The sequence below is a fragment of the Bubalus bubalis genome, chromosome 4, assembly GCF_019923935.1.
Source record: "Bubalus bubalis isolate 160015118507 breed Murrah chromosome 4, NDDB_SH_1, whole genome shotgun sequence".
In the NCBI taxonomy this organism is placed as follows: domain Eukaryota; kingdom Metazoa; phylum Chordata; class Mammalia; order Artiodactyla; family Bovidae; genus Bubalus; species Bubalus bubalis.
Window position 1 is genome coordinate 111,137,386 of NC_059160.1, and position 17,970 is coordinate 111,155,355.

General features: G+C 38.3%; 1 protein-coding gene and 1 long non-coding RNA gene across 4 annotated transcripts in view; one reads left to right on the forward strand and one right to left on the reverse strand.

The window, feature by feature from the left end:
• Positions 1 to 17,970, forward strand: part of LOC123465700 — a 289,227-nt gene that overhangs the window by 239,328 nt on the left and 31,929 nt on the right. The window contains exons 9-11 of the long non-coding RNA XR_006640972.1: positions 9,765 to 9,806; positions 10,658 to 10,824; positions 12,500 to 12,630. This is a non-coding gene — a long non-coding RNA (uncharacterized LOC123465700). The remainder of the gene's footprint in view (positions 1 to 9,764; positions 9,807 to 10,657; positions 10,825 to 12,499; positions 12,631 to 17,970) is intronic.
• Positions 1 to 17,970, reverse strand: part of SYT1 (synaptotagmin 1) — a 622,866-nt gene that overhangs the window by 195,013 nt on the left and 409,883 nt on the right. The window lies entirely within an intron of this gene.

Here is a 17,970-nt window from a genome sequence, read left to right on the forward strand (position 1 = left end):
CACTTTTTCTGATTGTCTCTGAGCAGCCATCTAAATAGTGAAACGGGGTGGGGGGTGGTGGGGAGCTTGTAAGTGGTCTAAGAGTTGCGTGCATTTCCAGAAGAGCTGGAGAGCCATCTCGGCTTCAACAGTGCAAAGAAGGAGGCATCAAAAGCATTTTCACCTCCTGGCTCCTCAATTGTGAGAAGGGTGTCAGTTGCTTTACTTAAGGGTTGTTTGGGTGAGAATCTTAGGTAAATTGCAAAAATACAAATGTGAAAATAATTAAGATGAGCTTAAAGAAGTAGATTGTTTTGTAAAGTTTCAGTCATCTTTGTAATTGGACATGTGGCATGATTACATAATGTTTAATGTAAAAAGTGATCTTGGCTCTGGTCCTCACCCCAGTCTACCCCAACCAAAACCAAAGATTTTACAACAGCAGATGTTAACACCTACGGCTGAGAAAATATTAGGGGAGAGCCATGAGGCTGGCATCAGACAGAAGTGTTTTCCTTCAGGAAGATGAGATGGTGTTCATTTTGAGTGATTTTGTGGTTCTCTAGGCAAAAGTCCAACTATGGTATAAAACAAAATAGGTTTCTTGGAAAAAATGCCAAGCATAAGGAGAAAAAGTCTTGTTAACACAACTAATCAGAATCACAATTAATATACAATAATGGAAAATAAGTTTCTGACATGGCTGAAACATAATGATTGAGTATTTGATTGCTGTTCTAAAGCAACACCCAAGAGTTTTACCTTTCTAGATGCGAATAGATTTGGATTAATTTTCCTCATAGAGCAGTTATTTTGGCTGCTTATATGTCAATACAATTTGATTTTTCATTAAGACAAATGTTTTTGTGTGAATTTTAATAAATGTGAAAGTAATAACTGAAACAGGAAAATCATGGAATATCAATTATAATGCTATATATTACTTCAACTCATAATGGAATACTAAAAGATAGTCGAGGTGTAGAGTCAGAGAATACTGTGTTTTAAGCACTGTTAGTCTTTTTCTTCTTTGAGCCTCTTATTTCTCTACGTGAGAAGTGGGACTAATAACACCACAGTAAAAATCGAGAAAATTCCATGAGATATCACCATCTGACACTTGGCACACAGATGAAGTTTAGTAAATGCTAATTCTCTTTCCCATTTTATAGGAAAAGAAATATGTATCAAATTTTGTTCAAAAAATGTAATACTTTTCATGCAGAAAGTATTTCTTGGTAACATGTTTAGAATGCTTAGACCCAAGTAATAAAACTATATGAAACCTGCTGTGCTCCCTCTAAAGATCTGGTTCTCTTTGCCTCTCAAAAATTAAAGGAAAAGAAAATTGGCCCAATATAATTGCTGTAAGTTGGAAGGAATATAGGTAATTTGGAATTAACCCAGCATCAAATAAAGAAGACATTTAAATCTTTTTAGTCAGTGGGACTTAGGAGGGAATTAAGGACCTGTTTTCTGTTTTCCATGAAGGGATAATGAAGGAAAATAAACAGAATGTAACAGAGGAGATTGAACACATTGGGGTCAGAGAAATAGAAATCTCTTAGCTTTAAGTATTGATATAGATTGAAAGAATTTTTAAAAGAGTAGATCTGATACAGATCATGAAATCTTAGAGGCAATGAAGGCTGTCAAGCAATGATGCCTGGACATCACTTATACTGTCTCACTGGGTTTTAAGTGTGTGGTCTTAAAGTATATTAATTCCTGTTTGAGAAATCTGCATATTAAAAAAAATCTTGAACTGTAGTTGGTTTGCAATGTTGCTAATTTCTGCTGTACAGCAAAGTGATTCAGTTACATACATACACATATATATATATTTTCCATTTATGATTTATCATAGGATATTGAATATATTGTTTCCTGTTCTATACAGTAGGATCTTGTTTTATCCATTCTCTATATCCCCATCTATTGAATCTATTAACCCCTACTCCCACTCCCTCCCTCTCCCAGGGAAAACTGCATATTACTAGAAGACTACTGAGCACCAAGGCTTTTGGCACCTCAGAGAACAGGGGCAGGCAGGAGAGGGGATGTGAGGGACTGCCCACATAAGCTCAGGCTCTAACAGTGGGGTGACCCCTGGGCCCTGCTGAGTGGTTCAAGATGATTTCAGTAAGCAGAGTTTCTCCAGCTAGAGGGAATTACTAGATAATCGTCAAAGTGAGACTCTATCCTTTGATCTCATAATACGGTCAGATATTGTAATATAATAAAATTACTTCTCTTTCCCTTTAACAGAATGGCTTGAGACCTAGGTCTATGGGGAAAAATAAGATATTTCTATAAAAACAGAATATTACATTTTTCCCCTAGGAAAATTATTCCCCAGCATTTACATATGAAGGGTCCTTAATTTCAGCTTTTGAATATTTGATCATTGAGAAGTATGGAGTAGAGGAAAATAAAATGGGATTTAGGATTTACAAGAAGAATCTCAGCCACATGAGAGAGTTAAAACCTGGGAAAGGTGAGGTGCTCATGGCTTAGCACCATCCTAGGCACGAGACGCAGTTTTAGTTTAGAAAAATGGAATTACCAGAACAAAGCAGAATTTTCTCTTACCGTTCATTTTTATGAACCTTGTAGAGTTGCTGCCACTTTATGGGTATCAAGGCTGATTTTATTTTTTAATTTTATTTTTAAAGATTTCATAAATATGATTTGTTAAGCTAAATTTTATTTTTTATTGAAGTATTAGTTGATTGTACAATGTCATGTTAATTTCAGGTGTACAGCACAATAATTCAGTTATACATAAATATATTCCTTTTCAAAGTCTTTTCCCTTGTAAGTTATTACAAAATACTGAGTATAGTTCCCTTTTCTATACAGCAGGTCCTTGTTGATTATTTTATGTACACTAGTGTGTATATATTAATTCCAAACTCCTAATTTAAACCTGAATTTTTTGTTAAGTAGCATTGCATCCAAATGGAATTTTATGGTTTTTGTGGTTTTCTGAGGGAGCACCTTGGGCATCAGTTTCTGAAGGCATTTGGGTGTGTATGCATGTGAAGTAAGCCACCAATAAAAATTTCTTCTCAGAAGATTTCTGTACTATTATAACTGCATTATTAAGAGTAGGAGAAAACCAACAAAGTCTTTGAAATTTCTTTTCTTTGCGGTTCAATGAAATAGCTTTTTTCTGTAACTGCTTATTTACTTCAACTAGTCGTGACAAGATACTCATTTAGAATACTTGCCAAATTCAAAGCATCCGAGAGAACTTGACTGAAATTGATCAAAATGAAGTAAATCCAACAGAACTATAGCAGATAAATGAGAAGTTCTACTCCGAATTTTACCAAAACAATGCTGCATTTGAATTTATCCAACGCCATGGAATATAAGGAACAGTGACATTAAAACAAAGAAAAATCTTTTTCCCAATTAGACTCAGCAAGTTTTGCTTTCTGGGTGCGAATCCCTGTAGGAAAAATAAGTATTTCTAAATCTTAGTTGTTTTTGCTCCTTGCCTCCTATATCTCCATATAATCAAGTCCTTTTGGAAAAGAAAGCCGAGCTTTTTAAAATGGCACAGTTATGACAGAAGTGAGAAATTCTCCTTTTACTTAATCACTCTCTTATTTTACATGCCTCATTTAACCTTTAAGCCTACAAGTGATAGAATATATAAAATTCAGAATATATAATAAATAGGAAATTCAATTGAATGCCAGTTATTGTGTCTATAATATATAAAAACTGTGGATGCACTTTCACCTTGTTTTAAATTGAGAAGTCTGAATTATATGTTCTTGTAGAACTCTAAATGTTCACTCCTGGTGCTCATATGAAAAGAAGAATTTTTCTTAAGGGGAAGAATGTAAAATGATCAAATGAATACAGACAGGGGAGAGGAGAAAGAAAAAACCCAGGGTCAAATTGGCTACATGCTGAATGTTTAAATTGATTTCTACTGAACATTTCTGTCATTTTTTTAAAAATTTTATTTTATTTTTTAAACCTCAAACACTGTATTAGTTTTGCCAAACATCAAAACGAATCCGCCACAGGTATACATGTGCTCCCCATCCTGAACCCTCCTCCCTCCTCCCTCCCCACACCATCCCTCTGGGTCGTCCCAGTGCACCAGCCCCAAGCATCCAGTATCATGCATTGAACCTGGACTGGCAACTCGTTTCATACATGATATTACACATGTTTCAATGCCATTCTCCCAAATCTTCCCACCCTCTCCCTCTCCCACAGAGTCCATAAGACTGTTCTATACATCAGTGTCTCTTTTGCTGTCTTGTACACTGGGTTATTGTTACCATCTTTCTAAATTCCATATATGCGTTAGTATACTGTATTGCTGTTTTTCTTCCTGGCTTACTTCACTCTGTATAATAGGCTCCAGTTTCATCCACCTCATTAGAACTGATTCAAATGTGTTCTTTTTAATGGCTGAGTAATACTCCATTGTGTATATGTACCACCGCTTTCTTATCCATTCATCTGCTGATGGACATCTAGGTTGCTTCCATGTCCTGGCTATTATAAACAGTGCTGCGATGAACATTGGGGTACACGTGTCTCTTTCCCTTCTGGTTTCCTCAGTGTGTATGCCCAGCAGTGGGATTGCTGGATCATAAGGCAGTTCTATTTTCAGTTTTTTAAGGAATCTCCACACTGTTCTCCATAGTGGCTGTACTAGTTTGCATTCCCACCAACAGTGTAAGAGGGTTCCTTTTTCTCCACACTCTCTCCAGCATTTATTGCTTGTAGACTTTTGGATCGCAGCCATTCTGACTGGTGTGAAATGGTACCTCATAGTGGTTTTGATTTGCATTTCTCTGATAATGAGTGATGTTGAGCATCTTTTCATGTGTTTGTTAGCCATCTGTATGTCTTCTTTGGAGAAATGTCTATTTAGTTCTTTGGGCCATTTTTTGATTGGGTCATTTATTTTTCTGGAGTTGAGCTGTAGGAGTTGCTTGTATATTTTTGAGATTAGTTGTTTGTCAGTTGCTTCATTTGCTATTATTTTCTCCCATTCTGAAGGCTGCCTTTTCACCTTGCTAATAGTTTCCTTTGATGTGCAGAAGCTTTTAAGTTTAATTAGGTCCCATTTGTTTATTTTTGCTTTTATTTCCAATATTCTGGGAGGTGGGTCATAGAGGATCCTGCTGTGATGTATGTCGGAGAGTGTTTTGCCTATGTTCTCCTCTAGGAGTTTTATAGTTTCTGGTCTTACGTTTAGGTCTTTAATCCATTTTGAGTTTATTTTTGTGTATGGTGTTAGAAAGTGTTCTAGTTTCATTCTTTTACAAGTGGTTGACCAGATTTCCCAGCACCACTTGTTAAAGAGATTGTCTTTAATCCATTGTATATTCTTGCCTCCTGTGTCAAAGATAAGGTGTCCATATGTGCGTGGATTTATCTCTGGGCTTTCTATTTTGTTCCATTGATCTATATTTCTGTCTTTGTGCCAGTACCATACTGTCTTGATAACTGTGGCTTTGTAGTAGAGCCTGAAGTCAGGCAGGTTGATTCCTCCAGTTCCATTCTCTTTCTCAAGATCGCTTTGGCTATTCGAGGTTTTTATGTGAAAGAAGTTTCCATACAAATGGCTCATAATTCTGTTACTTTATGAAGTCACTTCTTTATATCTTTCCTCATCAGTACACAAGATATAGGGAATATTGTGTGTACTGTGGCAGCACATGCAATTTTATATTCAGCTTTTTTCATTATGAATATTCACATGATACTACATGGACTTTAATTCTTTCCAACATTATCACAATTTAAGTCAAGCAAAAAGGAATAAAGTGTGAGGTCCATTTACCTCACACCAAGCTGAAAAACTTATAAGATGATGACTGCAGAGGCCACACAGGATCACTTCTGATTGCACTTCCTCTCTTCTCAAGAGGAAAACTCTGCATGAAGTCAAGTGTTTTTTATTTTGTTTTTTTTTTTTTTTAAATTCCTGCCCATTTCCTTATGCTTTTACATAAGTGTTCTTAGGAACTTTGTAGACTTAACTCTTGATTCCTAAGAGAACTGCAGTAACATTATAGTGAAATCTTCACAGCAATTTGAACTTTCAGTGTTACAGTCAAATTGGCCTTCGGTTCAGTTCAGTTCAGGTTCAGTCGTGTCCAACTCTTCGCGACCCCATGGACTGCAGCACGCCAGGCCTCCCTGTCCATCACCAACTCCCGGGGTTTACTCAAACTCATGTCCATTGAGTCAGGGATGAAATCCAACCATCTCATCCTCGGTTGTCCCCTTCTCCTCCTGCCTTCAATCTTTCCCAGTATCAGGGTCTTTTCCAATGAGTCAGTTCTTTGCATCAGGTGGCCAAAGTATTGGAGTTTCAGCTTGAACATCAGTCCTTCCGATGAACACTCAGGACTGATCTTCTTTAGGATAGACTGGTTGGACCTCCTTGCAGTCCAGGGGACTCTCAAGAGTTTTCTCCAACACCACAGTTCAAGAGCATCAGTTCTTCAGCACTCAGCTTTCCTCACAGTCCAACTCTCACATCCATACATGACCACTGGAAATACCATAGCCTTGACTAGATGGACCTTTGTTGGCAAAGTAATGTCTCTGCTTTTTAATATGCTGTCTAGGTTGGTCATAACTTTCCTTCCAAAGAGCAAGCATCTTTTAATTTCATGGCTGCAGTCACCATCTGCAGTGATTTTGGAGTCCAAAAAAAAAAAAAAAAAAAAAGTCAGCCACTGTTTCCACTGTTTTCCCATCTATTTGCCATGAAGTGATGGGATACCATGATCTTTATTTTGTGACTGTTGAGCTTTAAGCCAACTTTTTCACTCTCCTCTTTCACTTTCATCAAGAGGCTCTTTAGTTCTTCCCTTTCTGCCGTAAGGGTGGTGTCATGCGCACATCTGAGGTTATTAATATTTCTCCTGGCAGTCTTGATTCCAGTTTGTGCTTCATCAAGCCCAGCATTTCTCACGATGTACTCTGCATAGAGTTAAATAAGCAAGGTGACAGTATACAGCCTTGATGTACTCCTTTTCCTATTTGGAACCAGTCTGTTGTTCCATGTCCAGTTCTAACTGTTGCTTCCTGACCTACATACAGATTTCTCAGGAAGCAGGTCAGGTGGTCTGATATTTCCATCTCTTTCAGAATTTTTCACAGTTTATTGTGATCCACACAGTCAAAGGCTTTGGCATAGTTAATAAAGCAGAAATAGATGTGCTTCTGGAACTCTCTTGCTTTTTCGATGATCCAGCGGACGTTAGCAATTTGATCTCTGGTTCCTCTGCCTTACCTAAATCCAGCTTGAACATCTGGAAGTTCACAGTTCATGTATTTTTGAAGCCTGACTTGGAGAGTTTTGAGTATTACTTTAATGTGTGTGAGATGTTTGAGCATTTGTGCAGTAGTTTGAGCATTTTTTGGTATTGCCTTTCTTTGGGATTGGAATGTAAACGGACCTTTTCCAGTCCTGTGGCCACTGCTGAGTTTTCCAAATTTGCTGGCATATTGAGTGCAGCACTTTCACAGCATCATCTTGTAGGATTTGAAGTAGCTAAAGTGGAATTCAATCACCTCCACTGGCACCAGACTCCAGTACTCCTGCCTGGAAAATCCCATGGATGGAGGAGCCTGGTAGGCTGCAGTCCATGGGGGTCGCTAAGAGTTGGACACAACTGCACGACTTCACTTTCCCTTTTCACTTTCATGCATTGGAGAAGGAAATGGCAACCCACTCCAGTGTTCTTGCCTGGAGAATCACAGGGATGGGTGGGCTGCCATCTCTGGGGTCGCACAGAGTCGGACATGACTGAAGCGACTTAGCGGCAGCAGCAGCAGCAGCAGTAGCAGCTTTGTTTGTAGTGATGCTTCCTAAGGCCAACTTGACTTCACATTCCAGGATGTCTGGCACTAGGTGATTAATCACATCATCAGGATTATCTGATTGTGAAGATCTTTTTTGTATAGTTCTTCTGTGTATTCTTGCCACCTCTTCTTAATATCTTCTGCTTCTGTTATGTCCATACTATTTCTGTCCTTTATTGTGCCCATCTTTGCATGAAATGTTCCCTTGGTATCTCTGATTTTCTTGAAGAGATCTCTAGTCTTTCCCATTTTATTGTTTTCCTCTATTTGTTTGCACTGATCTCTGAGGAAGGCTTTCTTATTGGTATTCTTTGGAACTTTGCATTCAACTAGGTATATCTTTCCTTTTCTTCTTTGCTTTTCGCTTCTCTTCTTTTCAAAGCTATTTGTAAGGCCTCCTCAGACAGCCATTTTTCCTTTTTGCATTTCTTTTTCTTGGGGATGTTCTTAATCCCTGTCTCCTGTACAATGTCATGAACCTCCGTCCATAGTTCATCAGGCAGTCTGTCTATCAGATCTAGTCCCTTAAATCTATTTGTCACTTCTACTGTATAATCATAAGGGATTTGATTTAGGTCATACCTGAACGGTCTAGTGGTTTTCCCTACTTTCTTCAATTTAAGTCTGAATTTTTCCATAAGGAGTTCATGATCTGAGCCACAGTCAGTTCCCAGTCTTGTTTTTGCTGACTGTAGAGAGCTTCTCCATCTTTGGCTGCAAAGAATATAATCAGTCTGATTTTGGCGTTGACCATCTGGTGATGTCTATGTGTAGAGTCTTCTCTTGTGTTGTTGGAAGAGGGTGTTTGCTATGACCAGTGTGTTCTCTTGGCAAAACTCTTTTAGCCTTTGCCCTGCTTCATTCTGTACTGGAAGGCCCAATTTGCCTGTTACTCCAGGTGTTTCTTTTTTTTTTTTTTTAAATTTTATTTTATTTTTAAACTTTACATAATTGTATTAGTTTTGCCAAATATCAAAATGAATCCACCACAGGTATACATGTGTTCCCCATCCTGAACCCTCCTCCCTCCTCCCTCCCCATTCCATCCCTCTGGGTCGTCCCAGTGCACCAGCCCCAAGCATCCAGTATCGTTCTTGACTTCCTACTTTTGCATTCCAGTCCCCTGTAATGAAAAGGACATCTTTTTTGGCCTTAAAACATGGCCTTAACAAAATCCAAATAAATCAGAATCATTATTCTGTGGTGTTCTTAAACATGCCAATTTGTAGGGATATGAAATGTGTGTACTTTAAGCTGCTTATCTTCTGAGAAAGAGATGTCTTATTTATTTTCTTAGCAAAACAAGATAATCTCTTTTTCTATTAACTGTTGAATTTGCTTCCTCTTGAGAATTGATCCTTTTTTCCTTTTAGTAGTCTCCCTCTTAGGGAAATAAAATGCTAAACATCAGAGGAAATTCACATGTCATTGTGAACATTCGAGTTAGTTTTCTTCCTACTCTTTTGACCCACTATATATAAAACAAGGGATTTTCATTCCAAGGCCATAACCCAGGCTATCAGAGAGGCTATGGATACAAACATCCATTTCCAAAAGTACTGGAGGTTAATAGTGAGATGCTTTTCTTTCTTTCTTGGTTCATTTAGCAGTAATGTTCCAGGGGGATGATGACAGATTCCTGTTTTCTGTTTGTTCTGCACTAAAAGTGTGACTCGTTGCAATAACCATTGGCAAGATGGTAGATTTAGTTAGTACTAGCCATGAAACTAATATGCACTTTAACCCTCATGCATGACTGCTAATCATCAAAGTCAAGTGCCCAGCTATCACACATGCTGATTGGCAGTTTTAGAAGGATAGAAGTTGACTATTTTTCCACATGTCAATTAATATACCTTTGTCTACAAGGTTAAAAGTGAGTTATTGTCTTATTCTAACCTTTAATACATTTTCTTCTGTTTCAGATAAAATTTAATTTTGATTCAAGCTATGAAATACCTGATAAGGTAAAATTCAACAAGGTCATTTATCTTGGCTTCAAAGTCATTTATTTTGGCTTCAAGGTCATTTATCTTGGCTATGGCCACACAGAGGCTCTTCTAACAAGTTGCTGGAAGCTATTTTCGTTAGTAAAATGGTTTCTGGTGGAAAGAGTACTAAAGTTATACAAGCACGCTTAGACCTGAGATTTCCTAAAGTTAATTTAAAGGCGAATCATGGATATATACAGGGAAAGAGTACAGTATCCTAAAATGTAAGTTTTCTAATGTTGCTACCCAGAGATAAAATTCAAATGTACGATAAGTAAGAAACATCGATTAATGAATAGCAGTTTTCTTTTGTATCAGGCAAAATAACTGGCATTAAATTTTTGGAAGGGTTCCTATTGTTAGGAATCTTCTGAAAGGATACTTACTATTAGCAGTTGTGTAGATCTCTTGGATAAAAAAATTGAGTTTGGTTTATTGACCAACCCCTTTTAAAGATCTTGGAACTGGAGAGTGAGAAAAAATACACATTTCCATCACCAGACTTGATCAAAATATTCAGTAGAATTCTTGCAATTTTAGCACAGATAACTCAGAAATCACAAGTTTTGGCAAAGTATTTATGCTTGACAGGGTAATGATTTAATAATTTAAATGCCATTCTAAAGCAAGCACAATGGCAAAGAATTAAAAAAATTCCCCAGATTGCAGCTATGGAGTTCTGCAGGCCAACGAAGCCTGCAATTCTTTTTTGGGCTCCTATTTTCAACACTAAATGGTTTGCATTCCAACATTCAGAGGCAATTAAATATACCTGTGCTATCAGAAATTGGAATTGCAACTAATAGGAAGGAAAATGTGTGCTACAGGAAGGAATTCATTTTGCTGTTTCCCTTGGCATTCTGCATACTCGTGTTATGGAAAGACATGGAGGTCACCATCTTTTCACTTTGAACTGGAATTCATGCTGTTAAACTGTCAATTGTGGGATTTTTTCAAAGCCATAAGAGGTTCGAGAGTAGATCATCATTCTCTGGTAAGCTCTTCTCTTCCTACATCTCTCACTTTAGAGCAAAGAAAGTCACTATTTATTTTGTATTCTGGGTATATATTGTAATTCAAAATTTGAAGTTGAAATAATCATCATTTAAATAATTAGTTTCTGTAGCACATTCTTGCTATTAACATACTTTAGCATCCACCAGATTATTAGGTATCTGCCTAACAAGGTTGCTGAGCAAGCCTATTTAGAAATCCACATTATCCACTGAAATGTAGGGAGATTTACCAGTATACCCCAGAGTCTTCTCAGTAGACTTGAAGTTCTCTCCTGGGACAATTGCATAGACAGGAAGTACAGGGGAACATCATTTTAAAAAGTGCTCTTTCAGTTTTACAAGAAGTCTTGTAGAAGGCCATTGCTCTTGGGAAATATACTCTTGGTTGCTTAGACAAATAACCAGTCTTCTTCCTTACTCTGCTAAGGCAACACTGATTTTGTTTATGTATCATGCAGAGATTAGTATACTAAAGAATAGTAGGCCCTATATAGTAATAGATATAAAACAGGTAACGAGTAAGGAGCTGTATAGCACAGGGAACTCTACTCAATACTCTGTAATGGCTTATATGGGAAAAGAATTTTAAAATGAGTTTATGTATAAGTGATTCACTTTGTTGTACAGCAGAAAGTAATGCAACATTGTAAATAAACTGTAGTCTAATAAAAATTAAAAAGGAAGAACAGTAGGCCCCTTCCCCAGGCTTATGAGATGATTTACAATTGAATTAAGTCAGTTTTTGTAATTCCTTTTTTTGGGTCACTAATTGGGCTAGAGTTGGACATAACCAGTACTCCCAATACTACTGGGTTAGCCAAAATGTTCATTTGAGTTTTGCTTAAGATGTTATGGAAAAACCCAAATAAACATTTTGGTCAACCTACTGTATGAAATATAAGGGAAATCTGCAGGAGACTCCTGGGAAAAATGTTTTCCCTGACAGAAGAGATAGCATTGGGGGAAAAGACCCTTTCTCCCCACTATCCCGTTCCGACTGGATTGTTGTATGTATGGTGTCTGGAGCTGCCATAGCCATCTTTCAATTACGCAGAGAAGGCCAAGGGAAACTCAGAGTCCCCAGCTGTAAACTAGCTCTGGAACTGCCTAAGGGGAAAAAAAAAAAAAAAAAAAAAAGTTGCTCAGTCATGTCCAATTCTTTGCAACTCCATGGCTTGTAGCCCTCCAGGCTCCTCTGTCCATAGAATTCTCCAGGTAATAATACTGGAATGGGTAGCCATTCCCATCTTCCCAACCCAGGGACTGAACCCATGTCTCCTGCATTGCAGGCAGATTCTTTACTGTCTGAGCCACCAGGGAAGCCCCCAAAGACTTTATTTTATCTGAGACACTTAAATGCTTTATCGCTTAAGTTGCTTGCATCAGTCAGCATAAGTTTAATTATGTAGCAGTAACAAACAGTTCAAACCTCAGGGACTTAAAACAACAAGGGCTTATTTCTCATTCACGTTAGAGGTCTTTGTGTATCAGCAGGGGCTTCTGCTTATTGTAGTCACTCAAAGATCTGGGTCAATGGAGCAAGTGTATCTCCAAAATTGCTGGTTTTAGTTCTAGAAGGAAGAGTTCTGAATGTTCACACATCTGAATCAAATGTTGTAGCTCAGAAGTAACACACATGACTTTCACCCACAGCCTGACCTCCCGGAACTAGGGACACAGCTCCGCCTGCAATAGGGTGAGGAAGCGCAGTCATGTCACTGCCCCCTAAGGAGGGATGGCCAGAAATACTCCAACGGTACTGATGATCCCTATATCAACCTAAGGTGAGAATCCTGTTACGTGCAGGAAAAAGCAACCTGAGTATGAAAAGGTGGATGATGCCTAAAATTTCTGAATGTTAACAATTAGTATAAACCAGCCATTATGCTGAGTTTTGATGTATGTTAATATCTTTAATATGTACAACAATCTTAGAATGTACTATTATTCTCTGAAAAACTTTCAGAGAAGTTTCTTGCTCAAGATCATTTAGTAGATTAATGTTGATATAATGTTAACTTAGGCAGTTCAGGTGTAAAATTCAGTGTTCTTAACTACCATGTCATAAATATCTAATAACTTTGCTTTTTAAATACACACACACCTATTATCTGCCAATTATCTAGCATGTTAAGAAAAAAATAAACAAGTACAGCTACCATAACACTATTGTTGGAAAAAAAAAACCAAGTATTTCCTAGTGAAGTTTTATCAGTTATTATCCAGTTGCCTGAAGTCAGTATACTGGACAAACAAATTTTGAATCAATTTTCCTAAAGCATGGGAGTGGGGGCAGTTTTTCTTCCATGGTACAGAGGAGCAAAATAAATTTTATAAATTACTAAGCCTGAGGCCTCAATCACTAATAACTTGAGCTTTCCTCACCTGGGGTGAAACAAAATTGAACATAATTTCCAACGTCTGTGGTAAGAAGGAAGGACCCATAGCCCAGAGTTATTCACTTGGTGGATGTTGAAATTCTATACACAAATAAACTTTAGACAAAGAATGCAGATAGCTCATATCCATGGAAGTGTGTCTATACCCCATTTACTCTCTTGGAAGACTATTTTCCTCTTAGTGTTCGTGGACTAAATGAGGCTTCTAGACCAGGTGATTCTGGAAGTTCAACTGGACTCAAAATATCATTTTCTTTTATTTGAGCAAGTTCTACTTGTTTTCAGGAGAGATTGCTTCATACAAACTCCCTGAATTTGCATTTTGGAATTTTAACTGAAAATTTTTCCTCCTAAGCTTAATTTGTTATTTGGTAAAAGTATCCCAACTCTTCCTTCCCACTGTTACGGTGATCTAAGTGTTATTTACCCTGTCTCCTCTTCTTTAAGCATGGGTCTAAGTTGTAGGTCTGAACAAGAACATGCCACTCCCCGAGGGCATGATGACTGGGGTGCGGCTGGGTACATGGTATTAAAGTAGTTAGGCCTGGAACTATTCTGACAAATAGTAGATTTAGAAAAGGCAACGCAAAGGCAGAGGTCCCACTGTCTTCTTCAATGATATATCTCTACATTCAGAGCGATGCTGGTACATAGTAAGCGTTCAGCATGTGTATTTGTTGAATGAGTGGAAAAGGCACTTATGCAGAGTTTGCTCCACTGACTGAATGTTAGCCTGAGCTGCTGGGCAGCTGCCACGTGGAAAATGCCGTCCTAGGAGGGAAGTGAAAACTGAAGAAATTCATGCTACAAGTTGAAAAGAGAGAAACCAAATTCTGATGGCATCATTTGAACTTTAGCACTCAGATATGTGGAAGCCATGGTAGGTGGGTGTTTGTTAGTTCCCAGAACCAAAAAAAATCACTCTCGTGGATACAAATTAGAGTTGGATTCCACCAAAATAATGCTAATCAGCCATTTTATGTGTGAAGACTCTTCTAGCTCTGGGCTATTATGATGGAATAACCCGAATTGTAGTACCCTAAGTCACTGACTTGTACATTTTATTTATAAATATTTTATTAGAAACTACCTATACTGCAGGAATAAAAACATCTCCAGAGACATATCACAGTTGTGCATGAGAATTGCTCTCAAATTTAAAATCTTTTAAATGACTCAAGGGAGTTGATATATGTAAGAGAGCTTCACCTTGAGTATTCTAGAGACATCCTTGATGGTAGCAGTAGGGCTATGTTTATACACTGGGATTTTATTAATTGATAAAGGGTATGTGAGAACAGCAGCTATGCGCTTTATCAAAACTGGATGATAACTCACCCCGAAAGGCAAACATATTCAGTGGTGGCCTTTTCCTTCCTGGATGAATGTCTAGGAGGACCGTTGTTATGACAAGTTCATTCTTGTCTGTAATCCTCCTTTTGCCCAGACAGTGGTATCTTTTCGTCACACACTTAGAGATTTTTTTTTTTTTTTTTATCATTCTGGCTGCATACTAGCTGTATAATTTTGAGCAAGTTAGTTTTTCTAAAATGGAAATAATAATACATGTATTATAGGATTATATGAGGATTACCTGATTTGAGTAAAGCAATATTATTACTAAATTAATAGGAACAATTATTATTATTAGAGGGTCCAGAATCCCACCTGTTTATTGTTTGGGGGCTTTATGGCTTTCTAGCTATATATTAGTCTTATTCTGATTTTGAGATCCACTCCAGTGTCTGGGCTTCAAAACCTTAACGTTCTACTTAACATTCTAGTTCAATTCCTATAATGGGGTTTTCTTTTTCTAAGTTGCTATTGGGGTGAAACAGGGATGGGGGTGCCGTCCATGGGGTCACACAGAGTCGGACATGACTGAAGTGACTTAGCAGCAGTAGCAGCAGCATTGGGATGAAAAGTCTTAAACTCCAATTTTTCCAGGGTAAGGAACCTAATCTCTTGCTGATCCACCCGAAAGAGTGGGAAAGATCCATCCCTCTCGTTGAGCTCATGCTATTGCCTCCCCCTCCCTGGAAGTACTCACCACTTCACTGCACTCAATATTTGCTGGACGTTTGCATAAATAATTGACCTTTGATCTTTCTCCACCTATCTGATTAGGGACCAAGTCCCTGTAGTTGCATATGTTCCCCTGGGTCTGTCTCCTCTAGAAGACTTTGGCTTCTCACCATTTACCCTCCCAACTCTTTGGATGGAACACTTTTGGGAAAACATGAGGAAAAGGGATACGTTGCATGGTGGTCATCCTTCAAAACCTGTAAGCCTGGAAAAGTGAAAAGTCACCCAGCCCCAGGAAACATGCTTGAGAGATGGACAATATGTAAAATATATACATAAAGTGAAGTAAGTTTTTTCTGTCAAGGATCTTCTACCTCTGAAAACAGAATTAGATTTCATGCATTCTTGCTAGGTTCTCAGATGGTTTTAAATACAGTCAGTTTTTGTGTTATATTTGATCTGTCTCCTTAACTAGCTTCTTTTCAAGCCTAACTCCCAACTATGATTTGCTATCTGTCGAGGGTCTCCAACGGACTTCAACTTCTGACCCAAAGGTGTTTGTGGTGCTTAGCAATATCTGAAATCATAAATGTTCCAGAATTAAGCATGTCTTGCCTGCCTGTATCCCACCTGAACTGCTGCTCAGTTTTTTGTTTCTGTTTTTTTTTTTTTGCATTTTGCTAGCTATATCATCATTTCATCATTCTTCTAGTTTTATTCTTGGGTTAATTCTGCCTTCTCTATCTTTTTTTGCCACCCATTTACATCCTATCTTCTGCCAAATTCCCCTCGATGGCATTTTTGAGACTCCAGACTGCTTTGCTTTTAGAAACAGCATGCTTCTCCTTGCCTTTAATATTTCATATCTGAATTGCTATGATGATTTCTAAGCAAGAAGACAAGAGAGGTCTCTGGCTTTCACATTCTTTTTCAAATACTTTTTCTTTTCCCAGAATATATGCTTTCCCCTCTAAGAATGTCAGGTGCAATGGAGGTTCTCCATGAGCTGCACAACTAAACTTCTTCTCCTGAGTCCTTGTTGGTCATAACATACTTTTAAATCAGTCTATGCTGTACTCTTCATTCATCTCACTCCCCTGATTATTAAAAATCCTGTTGTCCACCAGTGGAGAAATCCGAGTATTTTCAGAGGTGACATTAGTTGTGCACTGTCCTGTTCGGGTAACTGATTCACTTGCTGCAATGAGGGGGCATCCTGGATGGGATGAAAGTGTTCTTTGATTACTAACTGGGTCAAGCGGGCTTGCTTCAGCCTCAGTGAACTTTAAAAATTTGATTCAACCACTCTGACTACCTTTTTCTAATTTTTTGACCAATAAGATCTTTATTGACTTTAATTTACTGAAATCCCACCTCAAAATGTACTTTCTTGAGGAGTATTTTCAGCCTACAAGATGGTGCTTGCTACTTTTCTTCTGTGTGCTCTTCAGTGCAAACTCATGGTTGCTACTATAATTCCCTGTGCTGTTTTTGATCCCCTGCCCTGGAGAGTGTCCTCCAACTCTTTGATGGTGTCTTGTTTCCTTACATGGCTGTGAGCTGTATGAGCATCCATGTCTGTGTGCTCTGAGCATCCATTGTGCTACCTCCCCCACTGCCACTGCTGTGCATTCCAAAAGGCCACTGAGCACACCCCAGGCACTCCTTCAATACTGAGTGACCAACTCCCAGTGTGCACGTGGCTGTAAAACGCTCTGCCGCGTGAGAAGGGAATGTATGATCTTATTCTTTCCATTTGCTAGTGAGATGTTATTAATAATATCCCTTGTGTCCTTAATAATGCCTTATAAATTGTTTCTCTCATAGCAAAGAGTTGTGACTCATTGATTTTGTTTGTGCTATTTTTCTTTATACCCTATATGTCTCAGCAATATGATTATGCGCTGTTTATGCTAACAGTGTTTAAAAACAACACTGTATAGGCTAACTATATGAAAAGCATTTCTACTGAGTAAGTTGTACCACCGCTGCTGCTGCTGAGTCGCTTCAGTCGTGTCCGACTCTGTGCAACCCCATAGACGGCAGCCCACCAGGCTCCCCGTCCCTGGGATTCTCCCGGCAAGAACACTGGAGTGGGTTGCCATTTCCTTCTCCAATGCATGAAAGTGAGAAGTGAAAGTGAAGTTGCTCAGTCGTGTCCGACTCTTAGCGACCCCATGGACTGCAGCCCACCAGGCTCCTCTGTCCATGGGATTTTCCAGGCAAGAGTACTGGAGTGGGGTGCCATTGCCTTCTCCGAGTTGCACCACATAAGTTGCTAATTTGCAGCTTTTGATATCTTTTTAACAACAGTGAAGCAGAAGTGCTGGTAAATGGTAGAGATTAGAATGCATTTGGTTTATCGCCATGCAAAGAGACTTGCTAGTTTTTGACTTTGGAACACCTTTCCTGAAGTTTTAATATTTTCTCTATAACTATACTCTGGAGGTTCCCAGGTGATAAAATAATCAGTAAGTTCAATTAACTTCACTTTGCCTTATCTTTTATGACACCTGGAATTAGAGATGGATTTAAAAAATTTAAATTTCACAAAAACATCTCCTTTGAAACCCTTATGGTTATTCTTTGACTTTCCAGCAAGTGTATATTGCTCATTCTATCACTTTATCCTTGTAACACCTCTAGCAAATACTCTCAGGCTTATACTGGACCCTTACATTCTAGTCACTGGGCTGGATA